At 35.4% G+C, this 20,643-nt stretch overlaps 1 pseudogene; it reads left to right on the top strand.

The window, feature by feature from the left end:
• Positions 1–1,656: 1,656 nt before the first annotated feature.
• Positions 1,657–7,836, top strand: LOC117904058 (annotated as a pseudogene).
• Positions 7,837–20,643: the final 12,807 nt, after the last annotated feature.

Here is a 20,643-nt window from a genome sequence, read left to right as displayed (position 1 = left end):
ATCATTGGATGTCGTTGGATATACAAATTAAAATATAAACTGGATGGCACCATTGATTGATACAAAGCTTACTTAGTCACTCAAGGTTTCATGCAAACTCCAGGTCTGGACTACTTTGAAACTTTTCGTCCTGTGGTGAAAGCTTCAACAATAAGAATTGTACTTGCCATTGTTGTTTTTTTCCAATGGCTACTCAGACAACTAGACGTTCAAAATGTGTTTCTGAATGGTGACCTTGATGAACAAGTATTCATGGCTCAACCCCGTGGTTTTGTTGATCCTCAATTTCCTTCCTATGTTTGTAAACTCAACAAAGCACTGTATGGACTTAAACAAACCCCCCAAGCTTGGTTTCATAAGCTTAGTCATGCTCTTCTTCAATGGGGATTCCAAGCCTCAAGAGCTGATAGTTCCATGTTTTTTGGACATTCAGCAACTGATGTTTTAATCTTACTTGTTTATGTTGATGATCTTTTGGTGACTGGAAGTAATTCTTCTCAAGTTTTCTCTTTTATTTCCTACCTCAACTCTACCTTTGCCATCCGTGATCTTGGACACCTAAATTATTTTCTTGGTATTGAGGTAATACACCATGGAAGTAAGATGCACCTCAATCAGCACAAATATGTCCAGGATCTTCTTGTACGTACAAATATGTTGGATTCCAAACCAGCACACACACCTAGAATGTTGGGCAAAACTCTTTCACAACATGATGGTCCTCATTTTTTGGATATCAAGCTCTATCGTAGCACCATTGACGTTCTTCAGTATGTCACCTTAACTCAGCCCGAGATTGCATTTGTTGTTAACAAAGCTTTCCAATTCATGGCCAATCCCATAGAAACTCACTGGCTTGTAGTTAAACAGATCCTTCGTTACTTAAAAGACACCTCAAGTTATGGTCTACAGTTGCACCAAGCTAACTCCCTTGACCTTCAAGGGTATACAAATGCAGATTGGGCCTCTTACCCAGATGATCGTCAGAGTACCAGCGGGTATTGTCTCTTTCTTGGACCCAACCTAATATCTTGGTCATCGACCAAACAAAGGTTGGTATCTCGCATCAGTGCAGAATCTGAATATCGCAATCTAGCTTCTCTAACCTCAAAAATCATATGGGTCTAGTCTGTGCTCCAAGAGTTATGTCTTTCTCCCTCTGCTCCTCCCCTTGTCTGGTATGATAATCAAAGTGCAACTCATCTAGTTGCTAACCCGATTTTTCATGCTCTATCCAAGCACATTGAACTAGATTTTCACTTCAGCCGAGATCATGTTCTTTGCAAAAAATCTCAGCATCCACTACATTCCAACTTGTGATCAAATTGCTAACATTTTTACCAAGCACTTACCAAGCTCTCGGTATCTCAGATTTAGAACAAAACTCTCCATTGTTCCTCACCTTGTGAGCTTGAAGTGGGGTGATAGCCAAACAAAATACACTCAAGCTTTTGCTCTCCCAAACCAAACTGATCAAGAACTCAACTCCCAATTAGTTACAACAACCCTAGGAAGTTAGAACGGTTGTACAGTAGAGTAGTTAGTGTAATAGTTGAATAAACTTGTATAAAAACCATGATGTTGCTATTATATTCAAGTGATGAAATGAAAAACATAGTTTCAGTTCAGCTTCTATCAGATACACACAAAAAGAAAATGGGAATCTTTCTAGGTCTTCTGTACAAGGAAAACGTGTTGTTCTTTATGCTACTTCTCCCATTTTTTGTCTTCATATACTTCCTCATCAAATGGCTCTATCCTACTACTCCTGTAGTCACCATAAAGAGGCTACCTCATTTTCCACCAAAGCTCCCAATCATTGGAAACCTCTTCCAACTAGGCTCGCTTTCTCACCGCTCTCTCTGGACCTTGGCTCAGCACCATGGCTCCCTTATGCTGTTCCACTTTGGCAGAGTTCCAGTGGTCATCGTCTCAGTTGCAAACGTTGTAAGAGAGATTATAAAGACCAATGATGTCATCTTCTCAAATAGGTCTAAATCAAACATCTCGGCAAAGCTTCTCTATGATTACAAGGACGTTTCCATGACCCCCTATAGAGAGTACTGGAGACAGATGAGAAGTATCTGTGTCCTCCACTTTCTCAGCACCAGAAGGGTTTTGTCCTTCCGAGGTGTCCGAGAAGAAGAAACAACCCTTCTGATGGAGAAGATCTATTCCTTTTCTTCTTCTTCCACCCCAATTGATTTGAGCCAAATATTTCAATCCCTAACAAATGATCTCATATGCAGAGTTGCACTAGGAAGAAAATACAGTGGAGATGAAACTGGAAGAAAATATAGAGAACTACTAAAAGAGTTTGTGGGGTTGCTAGGTGGCTTCAATGTTGGCCACTACATTCCATGGCTATCATGGGTGAACTTCATCAATGGGTTAGAGGCAAAAATGGAGAAAGTTGTTGAAGTGTTCGATAGATTTCTTAATGAAGTGGTGAAAGAGCACATAGAGAGAAGGAAAAGAGGTGGTATAGATGAGGAAGTGAAGGATTTTGTGGACGTTTTGCTTGGCATTCAAGAGGATAATGTCACAAGCATTGCCATAACTAGGGTTTGCATCAAAACACTTACTCAGGTAAGAATGATTAATTAACTATCATGGACGAGCAACGTTTGTTTCGTAATCAAGAAAAAAATAAATAAATAAATTCTTTCTTTCTTTATATATATATATATATATATATATATATATATATATATATATATATATATATATATAAAGAAATATCATGAATTTAACATTATAACTGGTATTCTTGGACTTTGTGGAGTTTCTTTTTATTATTATTATTATTATTATTTGTGTATATGTATTTGTATTTATAAGAATTTCATATTTTCCTTCGGTTTCAAGATGATTCATCTACTTATGTTAACACCCATTTGCCAAGATGATATATCATTATAATAGTATAATGTGATTTATACAGATGGTAAATACACCAAAATTTATGATCAATAATAATTTTTCCCAAATTACCAAATTAACTTGATATTCATTGCTCACCCATTTCAAAATTCAAGATACCTATCTATTTTGTTTCTAGTCAAATGCATTCTCTCTTGTTGTAGGACATGTTTGCTGCTGGAACTGACACTACACACATAGTCTTAGAGTGGGCAAGACAGAGCTCTTGAGGCACCCACAAGTCATGAGGCAACTTCAGAATGAGGTCAGAGGAATTGCTCAAGGAAAACTCCTCATAAGTGAGGATGACTTAGACAAAATGCAATATTTGAAGGCAGTGATCAAAGAGACTCTCAGACTACACCCTCCAATCCCACTACTAATTCCTAAAGAATCCACCCGGGGCACCAAAATAATGGGCTACGATATTGAAGCAGGGACACGAGTCATTACCAATGCATGGGCAATTGGGAGAGACCCATTGTTGTGGGATAAGTGTAGACCCTCAATTTTGTCCTTTGACACTTGCATTTATCTTAGGGGTGTCACATGTACCCAATTTTTTCTGTATGGCACCGCCATGGCCCCTCTTTTGGGCTTGATTGGTTTTCGAGCCTTGTGTAGGTTCATCTGCGATCCAATGTAGTGCGAGTGTGTAGTTCATTTTGGAGTGCCTTCATGTCCAATTCCCTAGTTTTTCACATCATGCTAAAGGAAGGAACTGAGGTCTCCCCAAAACTTCAGTTCAGTTGGAGTTCATAAGAGTAGGTTCGAATACGGAGCACTTGGGCTTGTTTCGATCATATCTCCCTCATCCGAACTCGGAATCGCGCACCATTTTTTTTATGGAATCCTTGTTCTTCAAAGAATATTATGTCAAATTTTCATTTTTTTTCTCAACCGGGTTGACCGGTCCCCAAAGTTTCAATTCAGTTGGAGTTCATAGGAGTAGGTTCGAATACGAAGCACTTGGGCTTGTTTCGATCATATCTCCCTCATCTGAACTCGTAATCATATACCATTTTTTTTATGGACTCCTTATTCTTCAAGGAATATTCTTTCAAAATTTCAAAATTTTTCTCAACCGGCTCAACCGGTTCGTTGGGTCAGCTTGTATAGAGCATTGATTTTGGTGATTTCAGAGCCCAAATCCTACATGGCTTGGGCCCATAAGCTCCAGATCGGGCTTGGGCAATATTTTAGGTCCATTTTAGGCCTTGGTTCGGGTTTCTTGCAGCCCACCATGAATCCATATGGATTCTTGGTGGTGAAGCAAAGGAGTAAATGTGGAAAGAGCAGCTCACCTCATGACTGTGAGGAGTGTTTATGGAGCTGGTTTTCGAGGTTGATGGGGGTACTTTCCAGAGCTGAAGAAGGGAAAATGAAGGTGAAAGTGGGAGGAGCAGGGGTTCTGGTATAAAAAGCCAGAATGGAAAGAGAGAGGGGTCCCTTTTCCTTTGCATTTTTTTTTTCTGGGGGAAAAAACTCTGTCCAAGTTTGGTGAGGGAAAAGAACAAAGTGTGGAGAAGGTTTTGAGCATTTGAAAAAGTTCTAGGTGCACATGAAGTGAGCAAAGAGGGAGACAAAACAGAAAGTTTGAGGTTTTAGAGTAGGAAGACTCTGTTTGGGGATTTTTCTGGTTGGATCCTTGGAGTGAGGTTCTGCTCGTGAGCCTCTGTGTGCTAAGGCAAATAGAAGGAAAGACAGCCTTGAAGTCAAGCAGATTTATGCTTGAAAGGAGAACAATCTGGTAAGCACTGATTCTGGTATCTCATTCATTTCCTTTTAGATTTTCTTCTCTATTTAAGAGACTGCTGAAACTTCTATGGATGTTTCAAATAGGAGTGTTTGAGGATTTGGTATTGTTCCTCTTTGCTTCCTTTTGATCTATTTCTCAGTTCATAGTTCGGTTGATATGTTTCTCCCTACATCGATTTAAAATGACATGGCTCGGTTTTGAGTTTTCCTTTGAGAAATAGGAATTTGCTTTATTGTCCTCACTCTATTTGTAAGTTGTATTCTGTTTGCCTTGATAATGGTGTGTTGAGTTGCACCCCTTGTCAATACATGATGTTCATGAATGGAGCTCCAGGTTTATAATCTTCTTTTCCACCTTTGAATATCTCAGCTTTCATGTTTATCCTGGGAGGGAGGTTCTCAGGCATGGTCTTTTGGATTGTTGTTTTTCTCCTTTAATTTTGTGGCATAAAAGAGAGATTCTGCACTACTCATGATTCACCTTGCTTGTTTTTTTAACAGTCACTTTATGGATGCTCTTGATATGTAACTGTTGCATGGTTTCATTTTTTATGTTTGTTGTGGATGTCTCATTTTGGGTTGGTTCTGATCAGGAATGGGGGGAGTGACCTACTTTTGATGTGTAAGTAATAGGGTCACTACCTTCATTAGTTTTGGTTTTGGTTGAAGGTCATTGTGACCTTCTGATTGTTAAGGGAATGATTCTTATGGCCTTGTAGATTTGGATTAAGGAACTTCTTAGATGCTAGATTCAGGTGGCTATGTTGGTATGGGCATTTCTGCCACTTGGTTTTTCTTGAAACCTCCCTTGCTTGGTATTGAGAAAGGGTCTCCATGACCTTCTCTATTTTTTTTTTTTTTTAATTTGGGGCTAACCATCAATAATTTGAACTTAAACCCCAGGTCTTGTGGATGCATGTAGAGGTTCCATGTGGATGAAATTTTGGTTTGCTTCTTGGTGATTCCAGTAGCTGCATTGGAGAGAGCGAGGTGGGGGGGGGGGGGCACTGAATTTCAATTGGATTCATAGGCTATAGGAGGCTGAAATTTCAGTTTGTTCCATGGGATTTAAGTACCTGTAGGCGGGAGGCTTCAGGTGAATGAAATTTCAGTTTGGTTTCAAGGGATTTAGGTGGCTGCATGTGGATGTCCGTGTGGCCAAATTTTCAGCTGGGTTTCTTGAGTTCAGAGGGGCTGCATTGTTGCTTGATTAATGAGCTTCGTGGCCTTAGTTTAAATAAGGTTGGGTGGCTCGAGTTTGGCCTTCTACAAGGAACACGTTGCATTGTTTCGGTCGGTTCTCCCTCATCTGGGCTCGGAATTGAGCACCATTTTTTTTTTTTTTTGGATTCCTTATTCTTCGAGAAATCTTTTGGAAAAGTTTCAGAATTTTTCTCAATCAGTTGAATCAGTTTGAAACCGGTTCAACAGGTTCTGCTAGGCAACCCCGTTTTATAAACACATTGCATTGTTTCAGCCTGTTCTCCCTCATCCAAGCTCGGAATTGAGCGCCATTTTTTTTTTATTCCTTATTCTTCAAGGAATCTGATGGTAAAGTTTCAGAATTTTTCTCAATCGATTGAACCAATTGGGAACCAGTTCAACAGATTCTGCTAGGCAGCCCTATTTTATAAACACATTGCATTGTTTCGGCCGGTTCTCCCTCATCCAGGCTCGGAATTGAGCACTGTTTTTTTTTTATTATTATTTCTTATTCTTCGAGGAATCTTTTGGTAAAGTTTTAGAATTTTTCTCAATTTTTTGAACCAGTTCAACAGGTTATGCTTGGCAGCCCCATTTTATAAACACATTGCATTGTTTCGGCCAATTTTCCCTCATCCGAGCTCAGAATTGAGAGCTTTTTTTTTTTTTTTTTTGGATTCCTTATTATTCAAGGAATCTTCTGGTAAATTTTCAGAATGTTTCTCAATCAGTTGAACTGGTTGGGAACCGGTTCAACAGGTTCTGCTAGGCAGCCCCAGTTTTAGCATGTTTTGACCCCCATTTTTGTTGTGGCTTGAGTCCTTAGGCTCCAAGGCACTTGTAGGCCACCTTTAGGGTCAGATTTTAGTTTGGTTAGATTTCATGTGAGCCCACTTCATGGATGGGAAGAATGTGGGTTAAGCGAGCATGGTTTGTTTTGATGGAATTTAAAGGAATGTGTACAAAAGAAAGCAAACCATTTATTTCATTTCGACCTACTTCCCTCCCTTTTAGGTATGAGATTTGATGTTTGATTGATAGTGCATGTTGTTTTCTTGTATTACTTGCCTCACTTTTTCCTTGCAGCGCATGGCTGGGGACCATAGGTATGCACTTCGGCTTTGGATAATGAAATTCACATGAATGCTTGGTGCATGATTGCTATGTATATTTGTTATGCATTTGAGCTTATTGACTGACCTCTTATGCAGCGTTTAGCTAGGGACCTCAGGTATGCACTCTGATTTTGACTTGTTGAGTGTATGTGCATACTAAATACTAGGCGGGTCTATGTGATTCATGTCATTTGTTTAGCCCAATGTTTGTTTGATCTTTGATCCATATGCTCCCATATACCCAGTTCATTAGTAGAGACCGAGTTTCGGGCCTAGAAGGGTGCTACCTCGCATGAGGTACCTTCCCAATAGGTAACCTAATCCCCAGACCCAGAATCTAGTTTTCGCAGACCATTTTTTCTTGACTGGAGTCATACTGGGGTTTTTATTCTTACTAGTTTTCCACATTTAAAAATAAAAATAAAAAGTAAGTAGTGACTCCAAACAAAACAGTTCCTCACTAGGACGAATTTTTCAAAACTCGAAAACCAGTTTTCCCTTTCACCTTTAAAATAGCGAGTCACGCCAGTCGGTGGATCGGGTGAGAGTCTACAATGAGGCTGAGGAGTTTCGGCTAGAAAGATTCTTGAATTCTTCTATAGATTTCACAAGGAAAGACTTTGAGTTGATCCCATTTGGAGCTAGCCAAAGAGGTTGCCCGGGAACTCTATTCGCAGAAATGGCAATTGAGCTTGTGTTAGCAAATCTTGTTCATCAGTTTGATTGGGAAGTGGGTGGTGGAGGTAGAAGGCAGGATTTGGACATGACTGAATGCATTGGTTTGACCATTCATAGAAAAGTTCCACTTCTTGCAGTTGCAACTCCATGGCCTTGCTGAGTATGTGGATATTATGGGGACCTTCTCCCACGTGTCTGCCCACGTGTACCTCCACGTGGCTGTTTGCGTGGCAATACCATTGTTGGACCACGTGTCACTCCTTCCATTACTATTTGGACAACTTTCAAGGCACCCAAGAACATTTTACCTAGACCATTTGGGGCCACTGAGCGGACCACATCCTCCTGATAGCCCCAAATCCTCCCTGATATGTGAAACGATGGTCATCTGACACTGGAATGACTGATGGGACCTTCTCCATCCTTATGTCTACATCAATGGACCATCCCGCCCATCATCCATACCTTCAACAGACAAACATGACGGCAAACTGCGTCATGATACGCCATCTGACATAGCCACCAGTCACTTTGCAATTGCAATGATTGCCCTGTCACTTACTGCATAGTCATCATTGCAGCATTAGGTCAAGGCGCTAGCTCAGCACTACTATGCTTTCCCTCTTTAAGCATTATAAAAACCCACTGAAACGGAACTCAAGTATGCAACACCAAGGACTCTCTCATCCACTCTCTTTCAAATGGTTCCTATCCATTTCAGTATCTGACTTAGGCTTTGGAGAATGTGTTCGAACAACCTGTTCGGACATCCTTGTGCAGGGAAGAAGAAAGCCTAGTCTCTAGCAGCTAGCCAGAAGCTTTTGCTGCCACAACCAAGTGAGGAATCCATCCTCAGTAGACCTGGTATCAACAAATACCTTTCATTTTGTTATATTATCGTCCTATTTGAGATAAATAATAATAATAATAATAATAATAAATATATATATATAAAAATAATAAAAATAAATAGAATTTTTTTTCTTCTATTTTTATACCTAGAATAATAATAAATATTCTTTTAATTTGTGTCCTTAATTTTATATTCTAAAATTATATTCAAAATGCTCTAATCCCTGCATTCATGATTGCAAAAATTTAGGACCTACTTGGTTTTTTCAAAAAAAAAAAAAAAGAAAAAAAAAATCACGCTATAAAATTCATAGAATTGTTTTTTCTAGTTCAAGAAACAATTCTAGATAAGACATATGTAGTATGTCATTACGTAAGGAGGAGAAAAAAAAATAGAAAAATCGTTTATAAAGATTTTTTTTTCCATTGGGTCAATCGCACTTGGGATTGCGTGGTTACCATCCATCACAAAAGACTTTTTGAATTGATTCTGATTTCTAAAATCAATTCTATTTTATCGTGACTTCAAGCTTATCTTAGAAAAGGGTCATAGAATCCATGATTAAAACTACTTTAAACAAAAGTTCAAGTAGCTAGTGAAATAGAAAATGAAGGTTCATCTCTCACCCCTGAATTACTTTTAGTTTTGTTTAATTCATCACAGCTTTCTCTTTATATTATCTTAGGTGGTTAATGGTATAGAGCCATGGAAATGATTATTGAGTTTTTTTTAAGACTTTATCCATCCTAGGAGTAATAATCTGTTTTAAGGTATTTATAGAGTTCTCTTACTAAGCTTAAGTGACTTTAGCCCACCAAGGCTTGGGTCACTTAATTTAGCACAAAATGGGTCCTGATTGATTAATTAACCACACAAGGTTATCTAATTAATCAACTAGCCCAATCTAAAGAACTTGTTCACTATCTCTTGCGCAACCTTGCATAATTACCAAAACACACTTATACATAATAATGAATCAAGAGTCAATTCAACCATCATAAACCATGCCATCATGGTATATGAGCTCAGAGCGGGGACCATTGGAATTCATAGGAGTACTGACTTCCTCAGAATCCAATTTTGAAGTTGATTTAACATTTCACTAAAGAGAATCAACTACACTCTAGTATCCTATATAAATAATAACAAGACGAAGTTCAGGGTTCGTGGCTTACTATCCACTACATGTAGACCTCTCATGAACTGGTGGTTGTAATCTAACAAGGTAGTGTTATCACCTATCAAGATTATATCTCCAATCCTTGAGTTATAGATCTCACTTATTATGTGATCAATTGATATATTCTAATTCTAAGTAGTATATGTCAAATTTTTACTAAAGAAAATGTTATGGTAATAGTTTTCTAGATTACATGTCATTTAGATAACCCAAGAGAACACATTATCTCAATCCATGAGATATCATGGTGTTTTTATTGAGAACACCTATTGCCACCAACCTCCATCAACAATGACTCAATTCATAGGGATATATGACTACGTTAGGGCCTCACCCATAAGTCAAAACCTCTTGTCAACTTTGACACAAGCTTAATATCCTCTCAAGGTTGAAAGTCTATGCAGTATAGTAACTTGGTAAATCATGAAAATGGATAGTCTTGTGTCTTGATTTACCATAGGTCTTGTCCAATGTGCATCACATGCACTAGTACACTCACCTGGGAAAACCATCTTGAAAACCAAGACAAATCATCCCTCAAATTAGGAGTTACTCAAATGGATAACCCAAATCTATGAACTAATTGTGGTCAAATCATCACTTTATAAAGAACCCATGACTTAGATCTTATGAGTAACTTCTAATTCACCCAAATCATGTACAATGTAAGTGATGTGGGGCATGCATGCTCAAATAACCAATTAATACAAATAAAATATTTAAGAAAAACCAAGAAACATAAATAAATAAATAAATAAATTTATAAATGAATTTCAATCTTACATCATGTCATGCTTTCCAAGGCTCAAATATCCCAACAATTCACATACCATTATGTGTTGAAGTATTTTTTTTTTTGGGAAAATGGAAGCTAAAGCTAGGCTTGTTCATTGGATACTACTCTTATAAGAGTTCCAATTGAAATCAAAGATAAGAAAGGAGTAAAAAATGCAGTAGTTGGTCACATATCAAGGACTATGACTAAATTTAAAGAAGAGAAATTATGATTTTCTTGATAAAGCTTTGGCCATGACAAGGAAACTACCATGACATGTAGACATAGTGAATTACCTTGGCTAGCTCTTAGTGGATTGGATTTTTCAAGATAATACATTCTTCCTATCTAAAGTAAAGAACTATATGTGGGAAGAACCCTTCTTATTCAAATATTACCCTAATCAAATTATCAAAAGATGTATCCTAGGAGAAAAAACAAAATATGTTAAACATGTGCCATGGTGATGCATATGGAGGGCACTTTGCCTCCAAAAAAACTACTAAAAAGGTTTTGCAGTAAGGTTTCTACTGGAACAATTTTATGAAAGATGCTTGGAAGTACACCAAAGGATGTGAAAAATGCCAACATTCAGGAACAATTAATAAGAGATGATCAATGTCATTGCATAACATCTTAGCTGTAGAGATATTTGACTATTGGAGTGTGGATTTTATGGGTCTATTTCCATCTTCATCTATCTTTCATTACATTCTAGTAGGGGTCGATTGTGTATTGAAATGGTAGAGGTTATTGCATGCAGAACAAATGACCATAAAGAAGTGTTCAAGTTATTAAGGCTGAATATATTTTCTTATTTTGGTGTTCTCAGGTTTTTGATAAGTGATAAGGGAAACATTTTTCTAATAAGGCCATTGTATCAAGATATGGACTTAGACAATTTATGAAACCTCTATCGTGTGTTTATGCCAATGATGTGAGAAATTTTTATTCTATGTTGACTATAGATAAGGAGATCAGTAACCGTTTACGCTTCACAGTTTTAGGCAAATCAGATATCATTGATGAGGCTTCCTTATCTACTACATTTGGACTTTCTGTTGGCATGCCTATTAACGAAGTTTTCTTCCTTTTAAGCCAACTAATTTTACAACTATGGCAACTACACTATGTACTGAGGGTATTAGTTCACAAATCGTAGTTTGTAGGTTAGAGATGTATCTAGATTGTTGGTTCATCAGGACTCAATTATCTCATTATTGGCATGTTATAGAGCTCTAAGATTTACCATTAGAGGCTATCTATTGTGTGTTCACTAGGCAATGGTGGTCATTGGTTCAGTTGATTATGGACACCCTGCTATACTTTATTCATAAAGTAAAGGAAAAGAAAACTAAATCCTGCTAGTGATACCCATTGGTACCTCATAATCTCATTACAACTTATTTGATAAAAACAGAATTGATCAAATTTTTAGCTAGAGATGAAAAGTTTGGGGTTGATTTTCTTATGGAGTGGTTGAGTGGAAAATATCAATATACAAGGAGTCTAGTATGGGGTAGAGAAAAAGAAAAAAAACTCGAGTTATGTTACAACCAAACGATAAGGATTGATTTGTCAAGATCGTCGTACAACAAGTCAATTCTACTACTTGGAATAATAGAAATGCAGTAAAAACACCTAGTGGTAGTATCAATGATTCATAGTGAATAGTAACCTCTAGTCAGATTCCTAAAAAGACTAGAGAGATTATAATAAACAAAATGTAATACCTAGAACCAATGAATTAAATAGACAATAATGATTATCTTAGTATTTAACTTTAAATGTGTTTAATTATGAATTAAACTTTGATTAAAGTTAAGTGAAATTAGTTAATGACTTAACCATGCTTATTAGGTTCTTAGGGGCTGATTATAGTTATGAAAACCTAAAGGACTATTGGGCAATTATGGGTTTAATTTTTGATAACTTGAAGGACTAAAGTGCAAAATTGAGAAGTTGGGGTTAGTGGCAGCCATATGGCCTGCCACCTCCTACTTGGCTGCATGGAGAGCCCTATATAAGGGCCTGTAGCTCATTTTCCACCATTTTACCTACAGCAGCTTAGGTTAGAGAGAGGATCTAGAGAGAAAAAGTGAAGATTTGAGGTAAGCAAGTTATTTATTTTAGTAATTTAGGTTTATTTTGGTTCTTAATGGTATGTTGAAACAAATTAACAGTAAAAGTTGAGTGTAATTAGCTATAAACATGTTTTAGTTAAAAATCACAATTAATAAAGATTAAAGTATTTTAGCTTAAGTATTTTATTAATGGTAAGATCAGCATAAATCTTTGTTTAATTTTGTTTAATTTAAAAATAGATTAGTAGACATGTGATTAATTAGGTTATTTGGACACTTGGGATTTGTTAATAGGTTAGACTTTAAGAAAATAAAAACAATTAGTGTTTGGTAATTAATTAGGGAATATTAATATGCACTGTAAATATTGTTTAATTCAATTCAAATTTGATTTGAAAACCTATAGGCAAGTAGATTAGAGAATATTATAATTAAAAAATTAGCAATAGTAAATTGTATAAATTTTCATCGTTAGGAAGTCTAAATTATGTGTTTCATTTCAATTTCTTGTAATAGGTAAAGATCACTTACATAGAAGAATCACAAAGGGAAAGTCCGTGTAAGGTAGGGAAGTTTACGCTATCCTAGGGTGTATCTGATTTCTTTCCTTGAAACATTTATTCGAAATTTCATGTCATTTCTATGATTTCATAAAATGTTTTAATGTGTCATTGCATCTCGATTTATTATGTTGAAATGTTACATTGAGATTGGAACACATATTGGTATGAAGATTCATGGGTCTGTGTTGTGAAAATGGTTCATGGTGTGGTTGCATTGCAAGAAGGATATGGAATAATCACATATGATATTCAGAGAATTGATTGGTGGGAAGTGTTTATGTGATGCTACAGACATTATCCTTTGATATATTGTTTATGTGAGACCGTGGGTTCTTGGGTGAAAGTCCCTAAAGCCCTCGAGGAAGACACTTTGATGTGGGTATGTGGGATTGGTCCTGCCCCTGGGTTTTAGTCCCTAAAGACATGGGGTTGGTCTTGCCCTTGGGTATGAGTCCCTAAAGACACGGGGTATGACTTGCCCTTTGGTGATGTCCTAGAATAGTCATTATTATATTGACCGAGTATCTTGTGGACCATTGATATAGGATGTATAGATTGGTGTGGGTGAGCAGTTTATCAATTGTGAAAGGATGGATGAGGAAAAGCAAAGATGAAACCAGCAAACACATGCATACATGTTTGACTTGATTGCATATTTGTTAATGGTTATAAAATGTTTATCATGCATGCTATTACATGTTTAATTCAAGGTTTTTAAGGGTATGCTTAGGATGGTTATAAACTTTCCTACTTAGTTATGAACTCACCTTATCCCTTTCCACCTTTAGATGCAGGTCAAAAGACCTATGCAGGAAATAATGCTTGAGCAATGCTTTATTGAGATTCGATGTTGTTTGCTCACATTGAAAGTGTTTTGAAGCTTTGCCTTTGTGTTAAAGACTGAATATTTTTGTAGGAATGATGTAATATATATATATATATATATATATATATTTGCAAGGTACACTTGTAGTATGGGCTACCTATAGTGAACCATGGGGTTTTGGTATAAGTAAAATAATGCAATACAAGTTTCTTTTGTGAAACAAAACATATTTTGTTAACTAATAATTACAAAGTTTAATATAAGATGTACTCTTTATAATAGGTTTTGCATATTCTCTTTTCGCACAAAATCAAGCAGGAACTTAGCATTTAAATTTTTGTATCCCCATATCTTTGAGAGCACTTATACTGTATTTGAGTATCAATTGTTCAGTTTGAAAAAATAAAAATAAAAAAATAAATCGAGGTGTGACACAAAACCACCCTAAAAATCAAAGTATGATTTGGCTCTCCTACCATTGTAGCATTAAAATAAAAACTGCAAGTTAGATTAAATACTTTCGGAAGTCTTCTATACCTTGAATTCTATTAGTTTCTTATGTTTCCATCTTCCATATTTTTAATTCAAATGACACCGCAAAAATAAATAAATAAATAAAATAAAATAAAAATAATAATCAAAGACATAGAGAAACCCAAATACCCAAAGAAAAAAAATCATTGACTTATCAATAATTTCTCTATTGTTAGAAAATATGAGAATTTATCGGATTATGGGAACTTGTGGATGATCATCCATATTAATGTATATCTCTTTGTGATTCCCTATAAAAGGGAGATACCTCTAATGAAAATTTATTTTATTCTCTTCCTACATTCTAATTTATCTTTCTTGTTTTTTTCTCCTTTCACTTTATAATTTTACAATACGTTATCAACATGACTAGTCTCTACAAAAGAAATAGAAAGATGTTCTCTTTTTCAGAGAAATAGAAAGACTTTTCTCTCTTCTTTCTCACAAAAAGATACATGGATCTTTCTCATACTTTGGTACATCATACGACATCCAATGTAGATGCATGTCTTGTAGATTGTGCCACAACACACACAATCCTTCGTGATAAAAAATATTTTTCCTACATATCGTTGGTTAAGTCTAATGTTAATATAATATCAGGTCCTGTAGACTTGATTCAAGGCTCCGGAAGAGCAAATATTATTTTACCTAGAGGAACTAAAATCCACATTAATGATGCCCTTTATTCTGCAAAATCCAATCGAAATCTTCTTAGTTTCAAGGATATTCGCCGAAATGGATATCACATTGAAACTATGAATGATGATAGTAATGAATACCTTCTCATTACTTGAATTATTTATGGGGAAAAACACATCTTGGAAAAACTTCTTTCTTATTCTTGTGGGTTATATTAAACAATCATTAGACCCATTGAGTCATATGCTGTCATGAACTAGAAGTTCTATGACTTAAAATCTTTTATGATATGGCATGAACGTCTTGGTCATCTAGGATTATCCATGATGCGTCGTATCATCAACAATTATTTAGGGCATCCATTAAAGAACTAGAAGATTCTAATGCCCAATTATTACAATTGTGTTGCTTGCTCACAAGGCAAATTAATTATTAAACCATCATTTACCAAGGTTGAATATGAATCACCAGCCTTTCTAGAACGTATTCAAGGTGATATTTGTGGACCTATTCATCCACCTAGTAGACCTTTTCGTTATTTTATGGTTTTAATCGATGCATCAACTCGTTGGTCTCATGTTTGTCTTCTTTCAACTAGAAATATTGCCTTCGCCAGGTTACTTGCTCAAATAATTTGACTCAAGGCACAATTCCTTGATCATCCTATCAAGACAATTCGTCTTGATAATGCTGGTGAATTTTCCTCTCAAACATTTCTTGATTATTGTATGTCGATTGGTATTGATGTTGAATATCCTATTGCTCATATTCATACTCAGAATGGATTAGCTGAATCTCTAATTAAGTGTTTGCAATTGCAAGACCATTAATTTTGAGAACAAAATTGCCCTTGTCTGCTTGGGGGCATGCTATTCTTCATGCTGCCACTTTAATTCGAATTCGCCCAACAGCTAATCATGATTGCTTACCTTTACAACTAGGTTTAGGCTCCTAACCAAATGTTTCACATTTTTGTATTTTTGGTTGTGATGTCTATGTTCACATAGCTCCACCTCAATGTTCTAAGTTAGGACCTCAACGTTGATTTGGTATATATGTTGGTTTTAATTCTCCCTTCACTATCCATTATCTTGAACCAATCACAAGTGATGTTTTTATTGCCCACTTTGTAGATTGTCATTTTGATGAAAATGTTTTCCCGCCATTAGGGGGAGATAAGTCAAAAGAATGATGAGACATTACATGGTATGTACCCTCCTTGTCTCATCTTGATCCTTGCACAAGACAATGTGAGTTAGAAGTTCAAAGGCTTATTCATTTGCAAGGACTTGCAAATCAATTACCTGATGCTTTCACAGATTTAAAGAAAGTAACAAAGTCACACATGCCAGCTGTGAACGCCCCAACACATATTGATGTCCCTGAAGGACAATTGGAGAATGTCATAGCAAATGAATCTAAGACACGCCTGAAGCATGGTAGACTTATTGGCTCAAAGGATTTAAATCGTAGAAAAAAAAAAGGAACAACATATGAAAAACTTAGTACTCCTGAAGAGTTCACAAATATGAAAAGGTCAAATGATGAAACCCAACTTGACAAATAGTTAGCTCCTAAAGAGGCACAAATTGATCAAATACTGGTATTTAGAACTGAAGAGATCTCAATGAGTCACACGAGAGAAACAAAGGACCGTAGCGACACTATCATAGATAATATATTTGCATTCCAAGTGGCTATGGACATCATGAGAAATGATGAATATCAAGAACCAAAAACTGTGAATGAATGTCGAAAAATGAATGATTGGCCAAAATGGAAAGAAGCAATCCAAACATAGCTAAACTCATTAACAAAACGAGAGGTATTTGGACCTGTAGTTCAAACACTTAGAACCATAAAGCCTGTTGGATATAAATGGGTCTTTGTGAAAAAATGAAATGAGAATGATGAAATCATAAGATATAAAGCACGACTTGTTGCTCAAGGTTTCTCTCAAAGACTTGATATAGACTATGAGGAAACTTATTCCCCTGTAATGGATGCAATCACACTTTGATACTTGATAAGTTTAACAGTCTCTGAAGGACTAGATATGCGTCTTATGGATGTTGTTACAGCCTATTTATATCGGTTTATAGATACTGACATATATATATATGAAAATCCCTGAATGATTCAAATTGCCTGAAGCAACTAATCCAAAACCTCGAAACATGTACTCAATCAAACTACAAAGATCCTTGTATGGATTAAAGCAATCCGAACGTATGTGGTATAATCGTTTGAGTGAGTATTTGTTAAAAGAATGATATGTGAATAATTCAATTTGCCCATGTGTTTTTATCAAGAAATCAAAATTTGGGCTCACAATAATTGCAGTATATGTGGATGATTTAAACCTTATAGGAACTCTTGAAGAGCTCACAAAAGCAACCAATTATTTAAAGAAGGAATTTGAAATGAAAGACTTGGGGAAAACAAGATATTGCCTCGACTTGCAAATCGAGCATTGTTCAAATGGCATATTAGTCCATCAATCAACATATGGACAAATCACATCTAGGCAATTCTCCTATGGTGAACGTTCACTTGAAGTGAACAAGAACCCATTTCATCCTAAAGAAGAAAATGAAGAATTGTTTGGTCCAGAAGTACCATGTCTCAGTGCAATTGGTACACTAATGTATCTTGCAAATTGTACTAGACCAGACATAGCATTCTCTGTCAACTTACTAGCAAGATACAGTTCTTTCCCAACTAAAAGGCATTAGAATGGGATTAAACATATATTGCGATACCTTCGTGGAACAAGTGACATGGGTTTATATTATTCAAAAGAATTAAAATCACAATTGATTGGGTATGCAGATGCAGGATATCTTTCATATCCTCATAAAGCTCGATCTTAAATGGGATATGTCTTTACTTATGGTGGAACGACAATATCTTGGAGATCAGTCAAGCAAACAATGGTAGTCACATCTTCAAATCATTCAAAAATTCTTGCAATTCATGAAGCAAGTCATGAATGTGTATGGCTAAGGTCAATGATCTAACATATACAAGAAACATGTGGACTACCTTCCATCAAAGGCAATGCAACCATGTTACATGAAAATAATGTTGCTTGTATTGCACAAATTAAATGAGGATTCATAAAAGGTGACAGAACTAAGCATATCTCCCCTAAATTCTTCTATACTCATGAGCTCCAAAAGAAATGTGAGATTGATGTTCAACAAATTCAGTCATGCAATAATCTAGCAGATCTATTCACAAAGGCGTTACCTTCAACCACATTGAAAAAGTTAAGGTATAACATTGGAATGCGAAGATTGAGAGATCTGCCATTTGAAATATTGAAGAAATCATAATCATGTTTACATGAGGGGGAGAATGCTAATATGGATATATTGCACTCTTTTTTCCTTCGTCTAGGTTTTGTCCCATTGAGTTTTACTAGCAAGGTTTTTAATGAGGTAGCTACCATATTCTTATGATCATCTAATGGGAAGTGTTAGAAAATATGAAAATTTCTCAGATTATGGGAACTTGTGGATAATCATCCATATTGATGTATATCTCTTTGTGACTCTTTAAAAAAGGAAGATACCTCTCATGAAAATCTATTATATTATCTTCCTACATTATAATTTCTCTTTCTTATTTTCTTCTCCTTTCACTTTATAATTTTACAACATCTATACATTTATAGGCAATTTCAATGGTGAAGAATAAACCTTTTAAATTAAATAAAAAATTATGTTCATTCAATTTCTAACCCGTCGAATTCAAACTAAATTTTGAATTCCATAAAAATCTTATCCATTCTGCTTTTAACATGGGTGAAATTTAAATTCAAATTCCAACAATCTCAGTACAGCATAGGTTGTGAGGCTTATATTAGAAAATCAAAACTCCCTCATCAACCGGTAAGAAACTTAAAATAAGGTTGCTTTCGTGATTTGAAACCAAATATCTTCATGAGATTCAAAATGACAGTCCGTCATTTTTTCCAGGAAACATTGCAATCACATTTTGAACAGTATAATATAAAACAAAACTCGCCAAAAAATACGATTGATTGCTTCACAATACTGACTAGTACCGGTCGTGGGAAAAATCTGAAAGATTCCCAAGCATGGCTCCATTATTGTTCTGTCTTCTGACTTACGTTGCCTTAACCGCTTGCCACCATTGGTGAGAGACCCCACCATGATGAATACGAGGCAACCCATTAAGATTTTTCTTCAGAGATAGGGGGTGTTGGACCCCACCACAACTCCAACTTGCTGGAGGGTAATGTAAATCACGAGTTAATACTGAGGAAGCTGCACAAACTGTGGGACTTTGAATGGAACGTAGAAGAAATCTAACATACGAAATGAGAAAACTGGTAGCCTGGTTGGTCCAATTATCTTGTCTCTCGCATCACCATTTACCAAACTTTAGTCTATTTAAGCCATTAGGAGAGTGTTTTGCAAAGACACGGCGTCTTCATATCTTCTCTAAGGTGGAGGCTTGGAGCATCAAGTTTTAAGGTGGGATCGTAATTCAATGGCAAAATGTGGAATGATATCACATTCAGTCAGTGGTGCTCTTTCTTCAAAGCTATGATTCATAAAGGCCCAAAAATCTCTCACGTCATGATGGAACAATTTAGCTTTAAATTGACTGATAATTGAACACTAGTGCATTGATTCCACAAAAAATAAATAAAATAATAATAATAATAAAAAGGCATGACAGGATCAAGTCGGCTAAAGGGTTGGAAAGATTGGATTCATACGAAAGTATCAAGCTAGCTAAAGGGAAGGGTTTTCTATTTTTGACTTAGAATTTGAAGATAAGGGGGTGTTTGGTAAAATTAAAGGTAGTTTTAAAGTTAAATATACTTAAATTATTAATTTAAAATTTATTATTTAATTTATTATTTTAATATTAAGATTGTTTAATAAAATTTATTATAAATTATTAAATTAACATGTTTATCCTTATAGATTATAATTAAGGTAAGTTAGGACGATTAATAATATATGTCCTGGGGTAATAAAAGAAAAGGTTGAAATAAATAGGTAAATAAAGGTAAAAATGTAAAATAAAATATGAACTTAACAATAAATTAATTATTATTTTTTACTTTAACTCATACCATTAATTTTTTTAACAAGCATATATATTTAATTTATTTAATAAATTAAATTAAATTATTAAGTTACTTTAAGTTATTAAATTGATTTATCACATACCCACCGAATTTATAATTTTATAATTTTTAAGGGGTAATATTGATATTATAAAATTTTATTAAATATGAAAAAATATATAAATATTAATATTATAAAATTTTATTAGATATGAAGAAAAAAAAAAGAATTTATAAATTAAAATAAAGCTTTTAAAGAAATAATATTTTCCTCAATTTCATATTAGACTTTTTTTAACTCAAATTATTTTGAACAAAGTTAACCTAATAATTAGAAAAGCTCTTATTGAGTTTTAAATAAAAATTTTACACTCCTTACAAGTCAGATCCAAACTGAGCT

Source organism: Vitis riparia, chromosome 17 (assembly GCF_004353265.1).
Source record: "Vitis riparia cultivar Riparia Gloire de Montpellier isolate 1030 chromosome 17, EGFV_Vit.rip_1.0, whole genome shotgun sequence".
NCBI classification, from domain to species: Eukaryota; Viridiplantae; Streptophyta; class Magnoliopsida; order Vitales; family Vitaceae; genus Vitis; species Vitis riparia.
Note: the sequence above shows the minus strand (reverse complement) of the source record. Positions and strands in the feature narration are given on the sequence as shown.